Genomic DNA, 22,493 nt, shown 5'->3' with positions numbered 1-22,493 from the left:
TTTTTCGGTTTTGAACTCTGAACCAAGCACTGAACTCTGGACCTGGATTCTGATTCGCAGCTGAATTTAAGTTACAGATTTTCGGTCCAGGATTTCGTTTTCAAATTCGGATCGACAATTCAGCTCAGAAGATCCAGAATGTAATTCAAAGATCTTCCGAATCTAGTTCCTAAATTCAGTAACACTTCTAGAATTGTACAACTGAACTTTTGAACCAAATTTGAGTAGAATAATATTTTACCATCATGTAATTTCACTATATATATTAGAATTGAATGGTGTTAAAATATTATTTCAGTGAAATTATTCTACTAAAAGCTCAAGTGACAAATTAGTGGCCAAACTCTTGACTTGTATTCTGGATTACAGTTCCGAACCTGGACTCTGGAATACAATTTAGAACTCAATTAATGAAATACAACTTAATTTGAAATCTGTACCTGGATTTCGGATTTTGGATTTTCTGATCTGACATTTCAGTTCCAGAATTCAGTTTAAAAATTATGGATTGACCTTGGATTCTGGGCGAGGAACCACATTTTAAATCTGGCTTCTGGAATTGAAAAAAAAATCAAATTTCAGAACTAAAACCTAGAAATGGATTCTGATCTTTACTGAACGAGTCAACTTTGTAGGCAGGAATAAATGAAGCATCAGTTGGAAGAGCTGATTTTGTACAATGTTCCCCATCGTTTTTCAATTTTCGTTGTATTTTGCCACAATGCAAACGACCAGCACCAGGATGACGCAATCGCTCTTGTTTGAAGCGAAACTGGCTCGGCGATCGATTCAATATTTAACTGAATTCTTGATAGTTGTAGAACTGGAACGGAGCTCTGGACCTAAACCAACCGGAAAGATATGCTTGTTTTACTTCCTACTCAATCAACTGCGCAGGCTAGAATGAACAAAATATATGAAGTGTTACCCTTTTATACATACTGGGTACGAGAAAAATGTTATCATAAATTGCTGATCATATTTCTGATGACATGTTGATACGTTAGATGCAACAAAATATATTCACGATCAAAAACTTATCACTCTCTTAGAGGGTAAATTCTGGAAAGGCGACCCATAGTAAAGTAAATCGTATTCACGACAAAAATTTCTTAATGTCCTGTGAACGTTTTGCTGGGAATTATAATCATCTGTAAGTTTAGTGATAAAGCTATAAGCAGCTATTTAGACAAAAATTCGTTGTTCAAGCACGGTGAACGATTAGCTGACACCCCCGAAGATACTAGCAGTAAAAATATTTATTGTAATAGGCGTCCTAACTTCAAATAATTTAATATTTGGTTAAAACGGCTGAGACATTTTTTGCTTTCATGCATACAGGTTACTTTGCTGGGATTGCGTCATTGTTCAGTTGCACGAGTAACACCTCATTGAAATGATCCATTTTCCGCTTTGGGTATATGTACCATTACTCAACTATAACGTTTCATTATTCGTTTGCAGCGTTGCCAGGTTGTCAAATTTGTCTGGCAAATGCCAGATTTTGCTCACTTAGCCAGAGACTCAAACTAACCAGATCTTTTGCCAGATTTTCCAAATTTTCTCAGACTTTAAAATATTTCTAGATTTTGTCAGATCTCGCTAGATCTTTACGGTTTTGGCATCTATACGATAGGTGGGGAAGCTTTTTTTTGCTCACTGAAAATGAAGCCCTGCAAAAATTTCCTTGTATATAGTAGACCCAAACAAATCCAGAATTTTTTAGTTTTGACAGATTTTTGAAAAAATAACCTCGTTTGAGTTGGGTGTCTTTGCTGGGTGTCTCAACTAAACTGCCAGCACGATAAATATAAAATGACAGTTTAGTTAAAACAACAATCGATTAGTTGTACCGATTTTTAATAAATAAAATATAGAAAAATAACTAATATTTTAGTTGTTTTGCGATCGCTGGATTTTCCGTCTACACACGAAGTTTATCAATAATAGATCCAATGCGTTCCTGCTTCTATGTCGTAAAAAGCAACACTATATGATTGATCATCTCACTCCCGATAACCGATTAGCTTTGAGACTGTAAAAGAGATGAAAAAAAAATCGTTGGAACAATCATAACAAAAAGTTAACCCAAAACTTTTTTGAAAACTGGAAGATTAAACAAGTTTATTACAGTTCATGGGGATTGCATTTTTATCATCTCTAAAAAATGGTTTGACAAAATCATACATAAAATTGTTACAACACAATTTACACTACCATTGTGTCCCTCCTCGCACATGCTTTTGAAAATTTCTTAGAAATTTTGTCTTAAGACCTTCTTAAAAGCAAACCTAGAGTCAAGATTGTGAACTGATGACGCAAACTGTTCTTTATGGTCATGATGTATGTGAATGCCAAATTTCAATCAAACATATATGTAAAAATTAAATTAAGGGTAAAATGTGATTTTTGCTCGAATATGTCACGAAAAACTCGTCATTGCAGGGAATTTTTCCAGTGATAAAAAAAAGAGTAAAAGACTATAAAGACTGTCCCAGAGAGTATGGACGCTAACAAAAACCGCTGCCATATCACAATGGTTCAGAATCTGTCAATTTTTATGGCTGCGTCCTGTTGATTACACTCTTCTCTAACCACTTGTGCAGTTGTTTATTCGTTTTCATCAGTTTGTTTCGAAATGCGTAGACTTTCAGCAGAACAACGTCAAAAAATTGTGTACAAATGGTGCACAGAACGCGGACTGTCACTGAGAAAGATAGCAAAAATGGAAGGAGTAAGTGAAAAAGCCGTGCGAAATGCAATCAGGAAATTCGGCGAGGATAACACCTTTGAGGATAAACCGAAAACGGGTCGAAAAAAAGGTCATGTTAACCCTCAATTGGATAAACGTATACTGAAGGTGTTCGAGCAAAAGAAGAAGGTTTCAGTTCGTGATGTGGCCAAAAAAGTGGGCACTTCGAAGTCAAATGTTCTTCGCGCTAAAGAACGTTTGAATCTTCGAACCTATAAGAAGCAGAAACAACCAAAACGTAGTCCGAAACAAGAAGCATCAATCAGGCCGAGGGTTCGAAAGCTGTATAATACGATTCTTGCTGGAAATTTGAACTGCATAACCGTGGACGACGAAACCTACGCGAAACTCGATTAAAAATCCTTGCCGGGACCACAATATTATACGGTGCGAGAAGGGCAAGTGTTAAACCAGTCTGAGACATCGATTAAAGTCAAAAAATTTGGTAAGAAAGCTATGGTCTGGCAAGCAATTTGTAGCTGCGGTAACATTTCGAAACCCTTCATCACCACTGCTTCAATGAACAGCGAAATATACATCAAGGAATGTTTACAAAAACGATTTCTACCCATGATTCGAAGCCACAAGGATCCTGTTGTCTTCTGGCGAGATCTTGCTTCTTGCCACTACTCGAAATCAACGGTAGAATGGTATACTACCAAAAATGTCACTTTCGTCCCAAAAGACATGAATCCACCAAATTGCCCACAACTTCGACCAATTGAGGAATTTTGGGCATTAACGAAGGCACATCTTAGGAAACATGTCTCGGCAGCCGAAACCATTCAACAGTTCGAAAAAGATTGGAAAAAAGTGTCGAAACTTGTCGCCAAGAAGTCTGTACGGAATTTAATGAAGAACGTTCGCAAGATGGTGCGCCAGCTAGTCTACAATGGCTAAGTAGCAAATATTGCAACTAACATTCAGTTGTTGTAGTCTAATATTATCAGTATATCGAATAAAATTTGAATATCTAACACTTGTGAATTATTTACAGTGAAATCAAAGTGCGTCCATACTTTCTGGGACAGTCTTTAGTGGGGTAATTTGATGCAATCTGCCTCGAAAGAAAATTCTTATTGTATGAACACATTTGAAAAAAGCTTAAGCTGAAAATTTTCCCAAATTTGAACCCTAGAAGGTCCTACTTGCAATCTTAGGAACACATCTGTTGTTTAAAAACGCAAAAGCGGTTTTCTTCGCTACTGCTAGATGAATTTTTAAGAAAAAGCATCAGTTTATTAAGAAAAATTTACCAAAGAAACTGGAATGTTTTTTTTTAATTTCCGTTAAGTGACTGCTTTTGCATTATGCAACAATGGCTGTTTTTCCTAAAATTGTAAATTGAAAAAATCATTAGAACCTTCCTTATTCCGTCAATAAGGCAGTTAAGCCTTATTGACGGAATTAGGGAGGATCCAATGATTTTGATATAGAAATCGGTCCGCAAATTCCGACAAATTTGAAAAAATGATGTGTTGTCGGGAAAGTTTGCAAGATTTTTTCAAAATTTTTGGAGATGTATATACTGGCAAAATGTCACTACAGTGTTTCAGGCCTCAACAACGGGGAGCAGTGCGATGTGAGTAAGCTAATATGTGACGATTTTCGATTGAAATGTAAAGACTGTCCCAGAAAGTATGGACACTTGAAATTTTTGAAACTTATATTTTCACACTTCCGATTTCGGCACCGCTCTGGATTTTTAGTAATAAATAAATAATTTTAGAACACGTCAAAGTGCTTTAGTTTCATACATTTTTTTGATGTGCACGACCACAATATTCGATTTTTTTCTGAAAAATATCAACAATAAACCATGATTTTCCATTGAAGCTCTATTAGAAGGAAACGCATGGTGTTTAGTTCTAGGAGTTATGCAACATGCGTTTTTTTAGGAAAACTTTAATGGATACGCATGGTTGAATGTTATATTTTTTAGAAAATATTAAAAATTGTGGTTATCTACATTTCTAAAAAAATATGAAACAGAAGCACTTCAACGTGTCCAAAAATAATTTATTACTAAAAAGTCCAAAGTAGTACTAAAATCGGAAAAATAAATCGGAAAAGATTTAAGAATTTTTTAATCCAAAACAAAAAACTTCTTCAAATCTGATTTTTCTTTCAATTTTTTCTGTGGAGCGGTTGCTTAAAAATTCAAGTAAAATGAAATACAATAGAACCACCCCTACGTCAATATGGAAATTAAAGGGTTGAAATTTTGTGGGAATTGTCTTTAGTTCAAGTTCTTTCAAATATGGTATAACTATATGAAGCCTAATTTTTACCCTTTCGTCTCTTTTTTATGTTAATATTAAACACTAGTGAACTCATTAGAAACTTAATCGAAGTTTTAAAAATATTGAATATATTATTATTTCGAGCATTCGAAGTGTTGTGTACATTTCAATCGAAAATCGTCACACATTCGCTTACTCACATTGCACTGCTCCCCGTTGTTGAGGTCTGAAACACTGTAGTGACATTTTGCCGGTACCTTTATCAGTTCCATTCGAATTAAAGGAATGCTTTATGGGAAAAGGTGAAAGAAGGAATAAGGGAGAAAACAGTGGCCTCAAAACCATACTTTAAAGGGCCCCGTGAACGATAAACAATGCAAGTGGATTTTTCGGTGGAGGGAATCATTTTTCAGTTTCCTTGCCGAAACCGAAACCGAAACCTGCTGTCCGAAACTGGACTTGTTCCCGTTGCTTCCAGTGGCTTCGTACCAACCGAGTAAGCGAAATTCCAACCCGAACCATGGCTTACCGGAGCTCTTTACGGTAAAAGGTCAAATTTTTGACAAGCGGAACTTATGACTACACCACTCGGAAGGTACGCAACGTACGGGAATCGGAGAAATGTTGTAATTTGGGGGCCACTTAATTATTACTGGCCGGGCTTGGCCAAAGTTCCCTGATGGCTCTTGCGCCCGGTGCTTAAGTTACCGTAGTGATTTGAATTTATTTATCCGAACGGTGCCGGATGGTGCACTGCTCGCGGTCTCCGAAAGTGGGGGTGGCAACGAAATTAATGATTATGACTTAATCATGAAATAAATTGGATTCTGGGCCGAACAATTGCCCGGCATGCTCCGAACGTGACTGCCACCACCTTTTGTGGGGGTTTCCGTCTGGTAGAATGATCTGTAGATTGATCTTAATTGTCACGAACTATCCATTTGGAGTACGATTCCTGGAGTTCAGTGATTTATATCGATTGAGAAGCGACGGCGAAAACACGGTAGCTGTTTTATTTCGATTGTAAATCTTTCGAAAGTGCTGCCAGCATGCGATGAGACGAAAGTAAAAGTAGAAGAGTGATGATGTTGAATTGAATGGGATGGTTTGGGATATTATTGAGCAAAATTTTCTCAACAACTTAGCACATTTGGTGACAAACAAAAATTAAGAGTATTCTTTTTTCCAATTTTTATTTACAATACAATGAGACAACGTAGAATGTAAATTCGCAGGGAAATTCGGGGGGCATCAATTGTTTTGAGTAGTATTACGAAAATAATGATTCGCGGAATGGTGCTTTCGTATACGGCGGCTATCTCTTCCATCTTCTATTCCACAGCTCATCGAAAAATGTCCGCTGCACAATACCAGCGCTTGCGAAAGTATCTTACCGCGAGTCATTCTTTCCCCCTTGAGTTTAAAAATTTTAAAAAGATTAATTTGAACGAATTACACTTCTAATTGCTCCCTCATCCGTCGTATGGTTCAAATCTGGCCCCCAGTGACTACTGGCTACTAGCTATTGATCTAAAGCAAAATGCCCGCCGATTTGAAATTCTTCTATATTGTGATTTTCTTAGTCAGTCACACAACTGATTGAGTGATGTGTTTTTTCTCTTAAATTACTGTAACTCGTGGACCAAACAACATAATGTTATGAAATTTTGGAAGGTATCTTTTGAAGGATGGTACTCATGGAAGTAATACAGACATTTTGCTGGCAACGCCGTCTTTGCATCAGTCCCGAGACTTAGTGATCCACGTGTTACAAAGTAAGAAACTGAAGAATATATTCGGTAGTGGCCAAGGCTCATCAAATCACGTCCGTTAATCGACTAAGTTACAGAAGCGAAAACCTGCCGGACAGATATCTGGTGCATATAAAAACATCCAGTAGCATTGCTAGCCGCATGCAAATTGCAATCGGAGCTGATAGAAATTGCGGTCGAGCTATGAAAAATAGTGTATATTTCAATTTCAACACCACACATTCCTTTTCAAAGTGCATTTTGACAGGTGGCTTATATGTCGTTACCACAAAAACGCGATAAATTATACGGTTAGTGGAATTAGGTCACCTGTAAAATTTATTTTTGTTTTCAGGATATTATATTGTCTTTATAAACAACAACATTATTGAATCAATCTATTATAATCACATTATAGATTAGAGCCCATTCATAAACCACGTAAACTCTCAGGGGGAGAGGGAGGGGGGGGGGGGGTTAAGGTTTTATAGTAAAAGTCAACGTTTGTCTACGAGGGGGAGGCGGGGGAAGTTTGTTCAAAGTTTACGTAGTCTCATTTTTTTATGATTTGAATCCGAAATTTTCGTACTACACACTTAAATTTTCTTGCTGAATTTCGGCATAAATATACCGAGATTTGCACAGCCGAGTGCTCGGTAATCGTCTTGGCAAAATGTATAATTACTGAGAATCTCGGAAATCCAAAATTTGTTAACTGTCAATTATTGCCGAACTTGTCAGCAGAAATTTTGCTGTCAGCTCGGCAAAAAATATCAGGATGAAATCATGAACTGGCGAGTCATCAGTAATCGAAACAAGGAAAGATTTTTCTCTATTATTGTATGAAATTAATATCACAAAAGTTGATGTTGGTGAAAGGTTTATTTTTATATCATTTATTTTACCCCGGCTTTAACCATTTTGGTCGTTCACCGGGTCGAGTGAAAGGGTGGTTTTATTGATGTTCATTTTGATTCAGCAAACAAAAAAAGCGCAAACACCAATAGAAAACATCACGTCTAAAGACAATTGTTTCCAGTGTTCCTTAACACTTCTACCTGGAAATAAGCGGAAATTTATTTTTCATTGCACTCACCTTTTCATAAAATATACAAATCTTTTTCCTTCATCCAATTTACATGTTTTCCAGTTCCACGAGCAATGGCGACGTGATGCTTTGCAAAATCGAAAAGAGATATTAGATGATAAGCGTCACACCGAATTCCAGTAAAAGCTAACTCACTGTTCGAAACCTCGGCAAATGGTTTTGCTGATCTCGGTATATTTGTTGTTTACTGACAAGTTCAGTATAATATTACGCCAAACTTCGGTAAAAGAGCGCGCTTTACCGAGATATCAGCATATCACTTTAACGACTTTCGGAAAAGTGCATGTGGGTTTCTGAATGATCAGTATAATGTTGTGTTGCCGATTTAATTCGGCATTTCATTATGTCGAGCTCGAAAAACGGTTTTAAGTGTGTACATTAAGGTTTAAGTTAGTGAAAATCTATTCAATCATAAGTGAGAAAATGAAATGAGCTCCATTCTATCTTATTTGATTACTATTGTCGGTACTTTTGGAACCGAAAGCTTATTTGGTTACAGACTCTCATGGTGCAAATAAGAGAAATTCATTAGACAATATAAAGAGGTAGCTTATGAAAAAAATATTCCTGAAATTGACATTTCAACACTAAGTACCCTAGTTTTGGAACCAGGGCTTTGATCCGAATGAAAATATTGAAAATATGGAATATTCTTATGGCATCTTAAGACCATTCGCGTCCGAAGTTGAAAGTTTGTATGGGATTAAGTATAAGGAAACTGACATTTAAAAAAAATCGACTATACACTGTAGGAAATTTAACTAGGAAGAAAACCTTTGAAGATCGCATTACAATCCCACATCTGTAGAAAAAGTTATTGGAGGAAAACCGACTCAAGGTTCGAACAACGGCTCATTCCTTAATAACACATGGGCTGAAAAGTCCCGGGTCTAACACATAGATGGCGCTAGTTTTATTGAAGTCACCTTTTTTTCTGTTAAGATTAACTTTTAAAAGACAGCTGTTACAATTTCATGATGTTTTGCCTTTCTCATATAGAAAAATTATGCAATCACTAGAAAAACCGACTAGCGAAAATGGGCTAGGTGTCATATACCATTCGACTCAGATCATCGAGCTAAGCAATGTCTGTGTGTGTATGTGTCAAATAATCTCACTAGGTTTTCTCGGAGATGGCTGAACCGATTTTGACAAACTTGGATTCAAATGAAAGGTCTCGTGGTCCCATACGGAACTCCTGAATTTCATCCGGATCCGACTTCCGGTTCCGGAATTATAGGGTAAAGTGTGTTCAATATTGTACACCGTCACTTAAAATATTTTCGGATACAACAAACATTTAAATAGTAATTTAGAGTGCGTACTAGAAGAGTTTGTGTGTCATGTTAGTTGGTGGCCGTACGAATCGACTTTGGTTTGTGGAAATGTGGATGACTCACCCAATCAAAGCATTGTTTTATTCTGTATGTTATACTAGTTAATGCACAAACAATCTCTTGGTTTGTTTCAAAAATCGAAGAGATAAATTTTGAATGGAATACCACAATATTATATGTACATGAGGAAGGCATCATTACACCACTAGGTGGATTAAAACAGGTTTTTGAGTTATTGTGTTACTTTTGTTATTTTCAGAACAATGGATCAAAAACAATTTCGTGTTTTAATTTTACACTGCTTGTTGATGGAAAAAAATACCGTTCAATCGAAGCAGTGTTTTGAAAAGTGTAAGGGAGACTCGGCTCCATCAGAAACAATAATAAAACGTTGGTTTGCAGACTTCAAACCTGATCATAGAGACGTCGATGAAACATAAAAAATCCACAAAAGCATTTTGAATGATCGAAAAGTGAAGTTGCGTGAGTTAGCTATCATCATAAAGGTATCAATAGAACGTGTTGACTTCACATTGTATGAGCATTTGACCATGAAGAAGCTCTGTTCAAACTGGGTGCTCACTGTTGACCAAAAAAGAAGAACGTGTTGATGATTCTAGGGCAGTGTTTGGCCATGTTTAAACGTAACAAACCGGATTTTTTTGCGTCGATATGTGACAATGGATGAAACATGGATTCATCACTTCACTCCAGAATCAAAACGATCCTCATTTGAGTGGCGAACCTCGTCCGAAGCGCCCGAAAGCACAACAATCGGTTGGAAAGGTTATGGCCTCGGTATTTTGGGATGTGTGTGGTGTTATATTTATCGACTATCTTGAGAAAGAAATACCATCAACAGTTTATATTATATAGCATTATTGGAGCGTTTGAAAGCTGAAATTGCAAAGAAACGAAAAAATTTGTTTCATCGAGACAACGCACCGTGTCACAAGTTAATCAAATACACCGTATTCCCCAGATTTGGCTCCCAGCGACTACCGACTGTTTGCAGATCTACAAAAAAACACTCGCCGGTAGGCAATTTCGCACGAATGAAGAGGCTATCGCTGAAACGAAGGCTTATTTTTAGGGCAAAAAATAAATCGTTCTACAAAAGTGATATTGGAATGTTAGAGCGGCGCTGGAATGATTGTGTTGCTCTTGATGTAAATTACGCTGATGAATTAACTTAATTTTGAACCAAAAAAACGTGTTCTCTTTGTTAGATCCAGGACTTTTCAGTCCATGTGTTACTCTGTGTCGTATTTATTAGTTCATATCAACAAACTCATAAAACGGATACAATGATGCAATGCCCCTACATAAAATATTGACTTCAAAACAACGTTATCGATATTTATATTTTAGGAGAGCGTAGAATAAATTCGACTTATAACAGAAAACAGAAAAAAAACAGTTTTCATTGAACTTCTCCGCATCCGTTTGATAATTTAAACATCAGTCTTTTGCTGCGAATCGATCGGTTATTCCAAAAACATTTTATAACTATATGTGAGAATGTGAGAGTGCTTGAAATTTATTACATTAACTAATTTTAATTAATAAATGTGATAAATTTGAGTTGACATGCAAATAACTTAGGTTCATTGATAATTCTGCAGTCTGAAGGTCGTGTAGTTCCGGCAGAACTCATAATTGCAGGAAATAATTTGTTCCAGATATGAATTTTGGGAGGGACGAAGTTCTCCGGGACAACTAGTTGTTGAGAGAATATACTCTCAATTCCTTTTTCTAACTTTCCTAAGTGTATTACTAAGGTAGATCTCATGTGATAACCCACAAAAATGCTTGCACGAAATTTTGATTTCAATGATGATAGAAAAATTACAGTCCAATTTTTCTCACACACAAAAATGTACAAGCTATCAAATGCAATCAAAAGAATTTGGTTCGTAAAGACTGTCCCAGAAAGTATGGACGCACTTTGATTTCGCTGTAAATAATTCACAAGTGTTAGATATTCAAATTTTGTTCGATATACTGATAATATTATACTACAACAACAGAATATTATTCTCAACATTTGCTACTTAGCCATTGTAGACTAGCTGGCGCACCTTCTTGCGAACGTTCCTCATTAAATTCCGTACAGACATCTTGGTGACAAGTTTTGACACTTTTTTTCCAATCTTTTTCGAACTGTTGAATGGTTTCGGCTGCCGAGACATGTTTCCTAAGATGTGCCTTCGTTAATGCCCAAAATTCCTCAATTGGTCGAAGTTGTGGGCAATTTGGTGAATTCATGTCTTCTGGGACGAAAGTGACATTTTTGGTAGTATACCATTCTACCGTTGATTTCGAGTAGTGGCAAGAAGCAAGATCTGACCAGAAGACAACAGACTTGTGGCTTCGAATCATGGGTAGAAGTCATTTTTGTAAACATTCCTTGATGTATATTTCGCTGTTCATTGAAGCAGTGGTGATGAAGGGTTTCGAAATCTTACCGCAGCTTCAAATTGCTTGCCAGACCATAGCTGTCTTACCAAATTTTTCGACTTGAATCGATGTCTCGGACTAGTTTAACACTTGCCCTTCTCGCACCGTATAATATTGTGGTCCCGGCAAGGATTTGTAATCGAGTTTCACGTATCACGCTTTTTATTGGTTCGAAGATTCAAACTTTCTTTAGCACAAAGAACATTTGACTTCGAGGTGCCCACTTTTTTGGCCACATCCCGAACTGAAACCTTCTTCTTTTGCTCGAACGCCTTCAGTATACGTTTTTCCTAATGAGGTTTAGCAGGACCTTCCCGTTTTCGGTTTATTCTCAAAGGTGTTATCCTCATCGAACTTCCTGATTGCATTTCGCACGGCTTTTTCACTTACTCTCTCCATTTTTGCTATCTTTCTCAGTGACAGTCCGCGTTCTGTGCACAATTTTTCGACGTTGTTCTGCTGAAAGTCCACGCATTTCGAAACAAACTAATGGAAATGAATAAACAACTGCACAAGTGGTTAGAGAGGAGTGTAAACAACAGGACGCAGCCATAAAAGTTGACAGATTCTGAACCATTGCGAAATGGCAGCGGATTTCTGTTGCGTCCATTCTTTCCGGGACAGTTGTTCTGAACTGTTGAACCAGACAATATAAAAAAATCTTTCACTGTAAGTTGAGCCTAATCATGAATTTCTTAGAACATAATTTTATTGAGAGAATTCAAATAAAAGAGATATTTGAACAAAAAAAAATGATATTCTCACATTCCTCCAATATGACTATTTTATTTACACCAACCACCAAGCCTCAAAAACAGTCGGAACGGTATTTTCAAATGGCTGTATCTTCGTTGATACTGAACCAATTATGCTAATTTTTATACCAATGGATTTTTTTCACGTTTGTATTATTGCAGGCTGGTAGTGAATTGGACTAGGGTATTGGTAAATTTTGTAAAACTGAAAATGTCGGAGCAAGTAGGGGAAAAATTCTTATGTATAGCAACCATTGTGAAGAAACCTACGGGCGATAAGTTACGGGCAAGGTTGCCACATTTAAATCTGTATTTCTCAGAATAAAAATCTGTCTATCTGTATCGAGGGATCAAAAATCTATATTGAATGTCTGTATATCAAAATGATAAGAAATAGAAACAAAACTTAAGAAAAAGAGCCATTAGAACCCGAATTTAAAGAAACCAGAACTTCTTCAATATGGTTGTGGAAAATACGATGGAAATGATTTTTGCTTCGAAGCGTTTCGGAATAATAATTTGATGAATAATATTGATAATTCAACCTGAAACTGTCAGCTTCTTTCGTATATTTTCACTTTTGTATATTAATAGGTAATTGTCAATCTTTCCTTTTCAACTACCATACATAATGACCAAGGCCACCATATCACATCAGATATTGTTTAGAAAACAAAATAACTACATTTAATAATAGCAAGAAAAAGTAAGCATAGAAAAACCGTCATTATCAATCAAGATTACGATTCTACTCTGTAATCTGTTGAATAACATAGATTAAAATGTGTATGTGACAAGCCTGCGTCTGATGATCAAAGCATTAAAAAATGTTTCCTGCTAATTTTGCTTCCTGGAGTAATTCGAGAATAGCATAGATTTTTCGTAACCAATATCCTCCTAGTATATTTCCATTCTCTGATTATCAAAGCAATACTACACTTTGTATTCCAATAGAGGTAGGCTGCATAAAAGGCGATTGTCTTTCCGTCATGGCATTCCCGATTTCAAAATAATTTTCGTATTCCAGCTTTAATTGTATGAGTTGGTAAGTCACTAAAAACCGATTCCTAGAAACAGTTGAATTCTATTCATGTTGAAGTTTGTATTACTTCCACGGTTTCCAATGACTTTCTGTGTTGTTGTGATCCGCTAACATACCTCGTGAAGCTGCTCTAAGTTCCGCGTGCTCAACAGTACTGAGGAATCATCATCCGCCTCCGAACGTTAGCTGCTCTCCGTAAGACGAGATGAGACATGGCACAATAACGACAAAACGGTTCTCTCAAGTCACGCTTACCCCCTCCAGATAGTGCCGATATGGAGGCACTCATTCTCTTCTCGCGTGCATTACACCGGCGATCGTGCTGCGGAATTCCGATCGGTGCAGCAACTGAACCGGCACCGACCACCTCTTCAAATCTCCACTGGCGAGGCACGCTCGCGACCGCGTGGGGGCAGCTACAATCCTACGCGCTCATTCGCGGCTCGGCAAGTTCGATTTCGTTTCGGAGCGGGGACCTCGGAGCTCGGTCGGTTTGGGCGCACGTTGATCGTCTCGCGAAAAGAGAGACCGAACGAATATGAATTGAAGTGGAAAAATGTCAAGACTAAAAAAATCAGTGGGGGCGCGCGCGTATGTCTGAAGATCGTGCGAAGGTTCCGGACCACGCATCAGAGCGCACGACCGACCCGGTGAGCCGAGAGTCCCATCCAGCTTACGTACAGTGCAAAGCCTTAGGTGCCTTGGGTTGGTTGTTCGCGAGTTTCAGTACGATTGTGTCTGTCGCGCGGTTAAGACGATTATCGGAAACGATTAATACGGCGATCGAGTCGAATCTTGCTAGTCTGGGCCCGATCAGCTGAGCAGAGTTTGGTTGTTTGTTTGTTTGTTTGTGACTTTTTGTTTTGCGAAGGTGGTCCTCCACTCGGACGGACGGGGATCGGAGGTTTCGTGATCCGCCGCTGTTCAACGCGGGCGGTAGCTTAAGGAAGGAAACCGAAAGTGTGACTACACCCACACGCAGTGAATTCGAGATCGAGATCAGGTAGGCACACGACGATTGTTCGGTCGTTTGGCGCCTCTCCTAATAGACCGAGAGGACGTCCGTGCGGATACGAAGTTTTGTTGGTTGGTTGATTTATCGCTTGAAGATCCTAGCAATTTTTTTTTGGTTCGGTGAGTTTGGATTGGTCCGTAGAAAGATTTCGGTGGTCTCCCGATCATATCTGATGTGGTGATTGTGGGGTTCGGTACGTCGAGTTGCCGTCGAGTTGAACATACATCCGATCGTTGATAGAAGAAAGCAAAACACAGTTGGAGAATTAATAATTTACATACTTAAGTACGGTGTGCGGTTGCAGTACGCTTGTGGCGTGATCGTTGGCAGGCCTGGGCAGTACGAGATTGGAGAAAAAAAATAAAATAAAGGTAGAAAAAAAGAAGTAAGAACACGAAGAAGGAAAGTGTTTTTCATTCAGTGGTCTCGCTGCAACGCGCGGCGCGGAGGTGAACGATAACTGGACCCAGGTCTTGAAAGTGCATGTCGATCGGGATCTGCTAAAGTGCAGCAGAAAAGTGGTTATAAGTTGCAAAATTTTAATAAACAGCGCATACGATTATCTCGCTTAATCTCGGAGCTTTTTCAACTGCCGAGGCTTCCCCGCACTTCATGCCTGCATAGTTCGGTCGGTGTTCCCGGTTTCTGTCGCCCGGAGGATCGAGCGGTTTCGAGGCAGACCGTGGCCGCGGCGGCCGCACTGGAAGAGATAGCAAGGTGCTGGAAGCCGAGAGTCGTTAATAATTTTAAAGATCATTTGTTGGATTGTCTGTCTGTGTTCGGCGGTTTGGGGCGGACGCGAGCGAAGCGATCCGCACCGAAGGGACCCAGGGACCACGGTCGTGGCCAGATATCGGCGGAATTGAATTAAGAAGCGGCAGAGATAGTGGCATAAGTTAAAAAATTTAACAGCGAACAGATATACTTTTATCGCAGAATTAAATTATCGATCGGATTGTGAACTGCAGAGTACACGGCTACCGAGATATTGATAGCAGAGTGATCGGTATGTATATATGTATGCTAAACTGTTACGATCATCGCACCGGGTTCACTTGTTCTCTCTCTCCGGCAACAATGGATCCGATGTCCTGTCGGTGGGTTAAGGGCGTTTCATTTTTATCTTTACTGGATTTATGCTTACCTCTGCGATCACAGTTACTGATTTGAAACTAGCTGTTGTTGTTGGGAAACATGTGCAACTGAATTGAAAAACAGTGCGTATGCAAGTTGAAATATGGCAATGGACTCAAATCACCTATGAGAAAAAAATGACTTTCAACAGAATGACATTATCATACTTTTTACGGATTGATTTAGTAATTTATCTATTACTAGCTGACCCGTCGAACTTCGTCTCGCCCAAAAACTATTTGTTCGCATTTATGTGTTCGAATTTTGCTGATTACTTAACCTACAATCAACGGAATTCGACACACATTTTTTTTAGCCCAAAAAAAGGAAAAACACCCAAAATTAATGTGAACATGTGTACAGCTTTTAAGCATCGATAATGTTTTCTAAAAACTTGTTCTGTACGTTCAAGTTGCCTAAAAGTACCACACGTGCTTTAGAGTTCTAACAAAGTGGATATTTTTAGATCGAAGGAACTTCTGGTGCCTTGGAGAGACGACGCTTACATTTTAAATTGATATTGAACTTACCAATTTGAGCATTCTTCTCAGCAAGAATGGCTTTTTTCGTATCAAAAAACACTCTCTAGCAACTCTTCACACGATTCAATCAGTGCCATCAAAGAGAGACGAATATCATCTCAGTAACAAAACACCTGCATGGTCCATTTAACACAGAATGGACACCAGTGCGAAAATGATTTTCTCTTGACAACCATTCTGAACATCACGGGTTAGCACGTTGTGGTAGGAATTCGCTCTGAAGCAATTCTCGTTTTGCGATCCGATTCTATACGGGCAGTGGATAATTGTGATAGAATCATTTTACTATTGTCGCCTATTCTAACTATGTACATATAACTTCGGTATAAGTTGTGTCTATGAAAATATCTGTGAATGCTCAACACAAAGGTTTCGAAATATTGTAACCTAGTATGAGAATCATCAAGTTGATTCATCGGTTCGATTTTCTGGTATAATTGTCAAATTGCGATTATCCCTTGTTAAATTCCACACAGCGCCGATTATTGCAGATCTACCAGATTGACGATGTTGTATACAATTTAGAGAAATAGTATCAATCCATCTTGAATATTGATATCTAATTGACACTTATTTTGTGCGCTTCGTGTAATCTAATGGCGTTTTCGTTTTTAATTTGCACTACACCGGTGCAGTGCTACACTGAGGCATGAATAAACGAACAAAAATGACGAAAACATAAACAGTAACCATTGACTACAATAAACGATTCCATCGCACAGAGCTACACCAAACTTTTGATGAGTGCTACACCAGTGGTATCGGTGCAGAAAAAGTGTAGCACTGGTGTAGTGCAATTCGTAAAAACGAACAGTTTCAGTGCAGCTTTCGCTACACCAGTGTAGTGCAATTTAAAAACGAAAACGACATAAATCATTCGAAAGCAAAATGGAAGAAAAATCTCTTAGTTTGACTTCAGCGCTTCTAAAGCACAAACTTTTTTTTGATTCCCAATGACACCAATAGTATTCATCTGACTCCATTACACACATTCAGGAATTCCACCAGTCATTTATGGCGTATTCGTTTTTAATCTGCACAACACCGGTGCAGTGCTATACTGAGGCATGAATAAACGAACAAAAATGGCGAAAACATAAACAGTAACCACTGACTACAATTAAAGATTCCATTGCACAGAGCTACACCAAACTTTTGATAAGTGCTACACCAGTGGTATCGGTGCAGAAAAAGTGTAGCACTGGTGTAGTGCAATTGGTAAAAACGAACGGTTTAGGTGCAGCTTCCGCTACACCAGTGTAGTGCAATTTAAAAACGAAAACGACATTAGTAGGCAACAATGTTGATACCCAATTAAGCACGTGGCTCGGAATGACGAACCACATGAATCAAGCATCTACTTCACACAAATCAATTCGTTGCGCGCCAAAAGATTCTTTCAACGATCTAGTATTCCTTTCTTCGACGGCCAAACACTTATGCAACTCGTTATGCGCCAAACACCTATCAATGATCTAGCAATCATTGGCGACTTTTGCAGTGGAAAATTCCATTGTCCATACAAAATAACTTTATTGGTTTTTCCCACTTTTCCGGTAAATTTTCCTAATTTTTTTGATGTACGAACCCGGTGGGGGTAAAAACTGATCAAACAAAAAAAAAGCATCTCAATCCGTCCATCCGTTCTTACGTGATGCGATTACAAAGAATGATCTCTGCATTTTTATATATATAGATTAAACTAATTGTTCTGTGGGTCAAGTCAAATGTTGTCACTGACTTCTGGAAAATCTTTAGTTCTGAACAAACACGACAAACTATTGAATCCGATCGGATTTACACATCTTGAGGAAAAATCACATTGCCATAATTTTAACGTGAATACGTCTTACTTTACTATGGGTTGCCTTTTCAAAATTTACTCGGTACAGAACTCAGTCGTGAATATCTCAAGTTTTACCAAATCGCAACAACATAGTTTTTTCTCAAGGTCATCAGAAACATGAGAAGCAATTTAAGATTTCATTTTCCTTATGCATAGTGTAAGGCCTCATTTGTATTTTATTCTGAAACTGAAATACAGTTTAAGAAAATATTGGAACTGAGTTCAGAACCTGGATTTCGGTCCACATTAATTCGGAACCTAAGGTTTATAATTTAGATCTAGAACACAGGTTCAAGAATTAAAACTAAGGCTCTGGAACTGAACCCTAATTCTAGATTCTAGAACTAGTTTTTTGAAACTGGTTTCCTGACCAGATTTTGGAACTAAATTTAGTACCTCAATTCATGTTCGGAATTCTGATTCAGGAATTCAACTGCAGAATTCTAGAGCATAATTGTAGATATGAAATCTAGATCTGGATTATTGATAAAAAATTTATATCTGAGTTCCGAACCAGAGTTTAGAATTCTGAATCAAAATTTAATTACACATTACAGAATTTACTTTCTAAATTTAATTGCAGAATTTAATTTTTAAATTCAGTTTCCGAATTCAATCCCAGAATTCAGAAACTGCATGATTTACGCTCATTTGTTCAGTTTTATTTGTGTGGTAAGATATATGTGTCGTCGGAAAGTCATGCTTTAGTATAGATGCACCGTCACGAATCTGGGAGCGAAACAGTAACAGTTTCAAAATTTCTCACATTCAATCAACTAATAAGAGAGATTATTGATATTCGGAAATGTGAAGGAAGCATGTTAGTTTTATTTGTGTTCACGTCCTCCAGTTTTGTCTCTGACATTACCCGCCCGCTATTTTTATTAAAAAGTAAAAACCGTCATTCGACTTTCTAGTCATAACTGAAAATATGGAACGGACATTTGGCCGTATGAATAAATCGTCTCAAGCTTGAGATTTGGTAATAAATGCCAAATGTGGATCTCGTTTCTGTCAAAAAATAGACTTTACTACACATCAGTTTCCGAGCATCCTACTAACAGTTGAATTCGTATGAATAGAAGTTTGAAAGTTTCGTCCCAAGCATTTTTTAACCAATACCATGAAGTCGAACTGACATTTGACGCATCGAAAATGTAAACTCCACAAAATCCTACCGAAACTATTTTAAGAAAATATTCCAGCTAAGTGGACAATTAATCATAAGGTTTATAAAGCAAAATAAAGTCTCAGCATAAACCTGCGTTAAATCTGTTTCAAAATGAAATTCAAGAGAGTTTTTTTTTGTCTTAGGGATTTTTCATGTACCATTTAAATACGACGCCTCGATGATCTTGGATGCTGGGGGACGGGTATAGCGTGATGGGTAAGTCGATGCCTTTCATGCAGTCCGCCTGGGTTCGATTTATCTTTAATATTTGTTAATTTTTTTTAAACCTCAACACTACGGCCACATCTTGACAATGTCGAAATTACAGCTAAAACCAATTACCAATATTTGCAAAACTTCATGTTTTTGAATAAATAATCATTTAGACACCTAGCTTCATTATGACCTAGACCTAGAACCAGCCGTTCTCGAAATATTGACACATGAAAATCAATCGGATTTTTGTTGATTTGCACTATTTAAACAAGTCAAACGTCGCTTTAGAAGAAAATAAATTCAATTTAATTCCACAATATTTAAGAAAAATCATTACTATTTAGTCACCGCCAGGCGCATCGTGAAATAAATAGAACTAGTCATGCGCACTTGAGTTCAAACCGGTACTTATGTGGTGCCAAAACCCCCAAATGAATTAAATATGGTTTTATCAAAGTGTTTTAAATCTCTTTCTTATACGCAATGTATTAAAGTATTGTTCAATTTTACAGAACATGTCATCGGGGAACTGAAAGTTTAACCCTCCGCCTGACAGGTGGGTCGAGCCAGATCTTTTTCAAACTGCTTATGATCTGGAAGGAATCATGTTAGCCAATTTCGATAAACGTGATTTCACTGAAAATTTTTCTTATTTAATCCTGGATGCTGTTTAGAGCTACTTTTAGAGGCACCAATTTGGCATCAATTTATTCGTTTGAAATGTTTTATAGAGAATCAGAACAGCTAAATCATTTATTATAGAGAATCAGAAGAGCTAAGTTACTGCGGCTCAAGTATTTATTTGACACTTTTTTAAAAGACGGAATTCAAATCCAGCAAGCAGTATTTATGTCAAATGGTGTTTCTTCACAGTACAATAACAGAAAAAAAAAATGCCAGTCTTTGTGAGTTCAAATGGCATGGCGAGAAAGCTTGGTCAAACTACATGAACATTCAATCATAAGGAGTGTATCGAAAATGAGCTATCCACAAAATTTTCTTACAAACTTTGATAAAAAACGATATTTTATTTAAACTAAAAATTTATCTTTTATTGTACGAGGTTAAACTTGAGCATAATGAAAACCGAATGAAATTTAAGTTATTCCTTCACGAATTTTCGAACTTTTGATCGAACGCTCTTCATCAAGTTCCGGACAGAGGTTGCATCGCATTTTTTGGACGCTTAAGCCCCATTTTTTTCAACTCCTGCATGTTCCCAGCTGTCTTACCAGTTTTCTTGAAGACCTTCTTCACGATTGCCCAGTAACGTTCGATGGGTCGAAGCTGAGGACAATTTGGTGGATTAATATTTTTCGCAACGAAATTTATACCATTTCCCGCAAGCCAATTGAGAGTGGTTTTGGTATATTGAGCCGACGCTAAGTCCGGCCAAAACAGTGTAGGAGTATTACGCTTCTTATATAAAGGCAACAATCTCTTCTGGAAACACTCAGATCGATAGATTTCTGCATTTATAGTTCCGGTAGTGTAAAAAATGGTTGACTTCAAATTACAGGAACATATTGATTGCCATACCAGTACCTTTCGACCGAATTTCTCCACTTGAATCGACCTGTCCGGATCGCTCACATCTTCCGCAATGACGACAGTAAAGTATTGTGGACCTGGAAGGGTTTTTGAGTCCTCCTTTACATAAGTCTCATCGTCCATCAAAACGCATGCATCCGGACACTGCAAAAGACGCGAATACAATTTCCGGGCTCTTGTTGCTACTCGCTTCTTCTGTTCTGCACTTTGTTCCAAGATTTTCTGCTTCTTGTAGGTCCTTAGGTGATTGCGCCGCTTGATACGCTGGATCATTCCGACACTCGTTCCTGCTTTTTTGGCCAAATCACGTATTGGTATTGATTTGTTCTTCATGATTAGAGATACCAATTTCTGGTCCAGTTTCGGGTTGGAAAAACCGGGTTTTCTGCTTCTTCCTGGTAGCTCATCCAAAGAATAGTGTTCCCCAAACTTATAACTGATGATTTAACACTGGCATGATGAATTCCAAACCGCTTTGCCAATTTTCGCATAGTAATACGCTTCTCACTTATGTTAGCCATGTGTCCAGAACTCTAATTTCCACTTACTTTTCAATACGCAACATTTTGAAAACGCAGAATTTCAACCGCACAAACAAGTAATCAAACGAAATCTAACAGCCAAACGCCCAGCATGCTGTGACCTGAGCTTGTGATTAATTCACCTAGCAGTGAGATGATACCTTTTTTTATTAATCCGCATGTGTTTTTTGCATGGATTTTCTTTGGTGTTTTAGTTCTCATGACATTATTTTAATTATCGTCATTTAAACGGTAAATTGAGATTTTAATCACTCATTACCCTGTAATGTCGAAACTGCAAATCGGATCGAATTTGAATATAAAAGTGTACAATCGATTAAACATTCCATGATATGTCGAAGTAAGTTCCACTTTAGAGTTTACGGTAATTTAAGGTACTTCCAAATAATTGTAATATTTTTGAGTCCAACTTTAAAGCTTTTCGGGATTGTCATCTTCTATATCGCTTTAAATTTCAAAAATTCATCATCCTACAATTCCAGAATCGGATGTCAGAATTGGATACAATCAATTAATTTTGTATAGGACTAACACAATTTTGATTTGATTTCACATATCATCCTGTAGTTCCGGAACCAGAGATCGGAACCAAACATAATTCGGGAACCTTGATTAAGAGCGTACGATTTTTCATATGAATCTGAGTTTGTAGAAAACGGTTGAGTCTTCTCCGAAAAAAATTGAGTGAAATTATTTGTCACACACGCATTTGCTGATCTTGCCGAACTGATTCGAATGGTAAATGGGTGTTATGTTCTTCCAGCATTTATTGCTGTTTGTAGTTTAAAACAATATAAATATGGAATTACTTTTAACTCGAAAATTTTGCCGTCATCTGGTTTACATATGTCATACTCGAACGATTATGTTGCAAAAAACGAACCGTGCTAAAATCAGTCTGAGGCAAAATGTCATGAAAAAGGATGCTGTACATAGTGTTTCGAAATAATTGTATGTAACAGTATTAAAAATCGTTTTTCACGTTGCTCCCAAGCATTGCATTATCAAACAGCGCTCAAAACTTCTAC

At 37.6% G+C, this 22,493-nt stretch overlaps 1 protein-coding gene across 1 annotated transcript in view; it reads left to right on the top strand.

Moving 5' to 3' along the window:
- Positions 1-13,966: 13,966 nt before the first annotated feature.
- LOC131427776 (helix-loop-helix protein delilah) overlaps positions 13,967-22,493 on the top strand; it is a 176,779-nt gene continuing 168,252 nt past the window's right edge. The window contains exon 1 of the mRNA XM_058591275.1: positions 13,967-15,469. The gene's annotated coding sequence lies outside the window, so the exon portion shown is untranslated. The remainder of the gene's footprint in view (positions 15,470-22,493) is intronic.

This window comes from Malaya genurostris, chromosome 2 (assembly GCF_030247185.1).
Source record: "Malaya genurostris strain Urasoe2022 chromosome 2, Malgen_1.1, whole genome shotgun sequence".
Classification (NCBI taxonomy): domain Eukaryota; kingdom Metazoa; phylum Arthropoda; class Insecta; order Diptera; family Culicidae; genus Malaya; species Malaya genurostris.
This window is presented reverse-complemented; position numbering and strand designations above follow the sequence as displayed.